At 49.5% G+C, this 2,500-nt stretch overlaps 1 protein-coding gene across 1 annotated transcript in view; it reads right to left on the bottom strand.

The window, feature by feature from the left end:
* sh3yl1 (SH3 and SYLF domain containing 1) overlaps positions 1–2,500 on the bottom strand; it is a gene marked incomplete at both ends in the record, with an annotated part of 29,651 nt that overhangs the window by 23,603 nt on the left and 3,548 nt on the right. The gene's annotated exons all lie outside the window — the stretch shown is intronic.

Genomic DNA, 2,500 nt, shown 5'->3' with positions numbered 1-2,500 from the left:
CAACCTCATATAATACATTTGTCTAAGGAAGTGAATCGTCTATCAGTCATCATAAGATCATAGTATCAGTAATCAAGGCCAAAACCCGGGGGCCCATTGGCAGTTACAATGCTAGAAGAAGGAACTGAGAAACTGTACAGGGGAGGGGGGGGGGGGTGGTGGGAATGAGGAGGTCTTTAGGAGGGACAGTTAAGTTAAGATGTAGCCTGAAGACTTCCAGTATCGGTGTAACAAACAATGAAATCACAGTCACAGTCTGCCCTGGGGAGCCCAGAGCAGAACAACCCAGGGAGATCTGGAATATCACGGAATTCAGATGGAGTAACCAAACGAGTAAAACATGATGTTTCTCACACCATCAGGGACGATGTTTGGTAATGAGGGATGATGAGGCCTATAGCGTCACCCGAAAACACAGTTCCAAGGCATCGTCAGAGTCGGTGTACGACTACTTGTTTCGTGTTGTTGTTGTAAGTGTGTCTCTTTATAGACACAGTGACCTACATCTGTGATTTTCTTAACTGATTCCCCCATTGTTCCTCAGTTATTTGGGCGGGATCCATCGGCCACGCCCCAAGGCCGCGGGGCTGAGACGGATCAGTCGATTTTGAAATTACTCTGAATCGTTTGCCCGTTCAATCGTCGAATTACGGTCCGCGAAGTCACGTCAGAGATTCTATTTGTATGAGTAAGTTGGAATATGTGTGTACGTGTGTGTACGTGTACGTGTGTGTGTTTGTGTGTTTGTGTGTTTGTATGCTTGGCACAGGGAGGTGTCTGACAGCATCATCTTTAATGCCGTCTCTCCGGTTTGAGGATTCTGGTCCGACCAGCCCTGCGGACGGACAGACCCGTTCACCCCGCGGGAACAGTCACTCTCTCTAAACGAGGAGGTGGAGTCACCGGGCGCTATAGGAGATCTCTGCCACCTGCCACAATAAGACTATTAATAACTCTTCCTCAGGCTAGCTTGATCGGGTGGGGGGGGTCGGTGGGAGGAATGAGTCAGGCTGTGGGGATGCTAATGGATGCTAATTCATCCTGGACTGTTGACACAATCTATAATGTTTATTTGTGATGTCTATTGTATGGCTTTTGTTTTTTTATGTATTTGAAATGTGATTATTATTTAATATCACACGAGAGGGAGTGTGTTATACTGAATATCAGCACGGCTGTGATTCGGTCGTAGGTACGAGGCCGCAGGAAACATACAACAGTTCTACAGGGCGATTTATTAGTTAACAGTAATAAGCGACAACAGATTATGATTTGTTTGTTTATTTAATCATAAAAATAAACAAAAAATAGTTCCGCAACTGAACTTCAAATGGACTAGTAACGTGAACACAAACATGTAGTCTAATCAACGGTCATTTAGTAGAACATCTGTGCTTTGGAGTGATACATAGTTAAAAGTCCCAGTGCTGTTACTGTATATCGTAACTCATGGAATGCCTCTTGTCCAATCAAATTACTTGGTCGGAACTAACTGTTGTATACATTATTATTATTCAACTGTCACTTTATTTTGTCTCTCTGCTGTTCTATCTATCTATCTATCTATCTATCTATCTATCAAGGGCAGGGGGGTGTGGGGGGGTTGGGGATGAATGTTTGGAGTACAACACAGCCTTTAGTGCCACCAGTGCAAGCCCGCCTGCCACGGAGGGGTCTCACACACACACACACACACACACACACACACACACACACACACACACACACAGACACACACAAAACTGTCCCAGAGTAATCCACAGTACAGACATAGACACCCCTCTCATACGACACACTGCCTGGTCTGAGTGGGTTCATATGGCTGAAGGTGAGGAGTGGAGGAGAGGAGAAGAGAGATGAGGAGGAGTGAAGGGGAGAGAGAGAATCAAAGAGAGAGAGCGAGAGAGGAGGGGGAGAGCGAGAGCACGGGAGAGAGAGGGGGGGAGAGAGAGGGGGGGGGGGAGAGAGGGGGGGGGAAGAGAGCGAGAGGAGGGGGAGAGAGCGAGAGGGGGGGGGGAGAGAGCGAGAGAGAGAGAGGGGGGGAGAGAGTGAGAGAGCGAGAGAGAGGGGGGGCAGAGAGAGGGAGAGGGAGAGAGAGAGTGAGAGCGCGGGAGAGAGAGAGAGAGAGAGGGAGAGAGAGAGGGAGAGAGAGAGAGAAAGAGTGAGGGAGAGGGAGAGAGAGAAAGAGAGCGGGAGAGGGAGGGAGAGAAAGGGAGAGGGAGAATGAGAGAGAGAGAGAGAATGAGAGAGAGAGAGAAAGAGGGGGGGTGACACACGGCCACATGTTGGTTAGTCATCCCTTCTTCTCTCAGCAGCGTTCCTGACATACCTGGAGGGGCCCGCTGCCAGAGAGGAGACACCTGCCACCTGGGCCGTACCTGCCTCACCCCGCACCTGGCCGACACACCTCTCTCTTCTGTCTGCTCCGCACACGCGCACGGACACACACGCCCACACACTGCTCCCAGCGTCAAACCAGCCTTACATGACATGTCAGTCA

Source organism: Nansenia antarctica (genome assembly GCF_963989245.1).
Source record: "Nansenia antarctica genome assembly, chromosome: 3".
NCBI lineage: Eukaryota > Metazoa > Chordata > Actinopteri > Argentiniformes > Microstomatidae > Nansenia > Nansenia antarctica.
The sequence above is the reverse complement of the archived record's forward strand: the minus strand, read 5'-3'. Positions and strand labels throughout refer to the sequence as shown.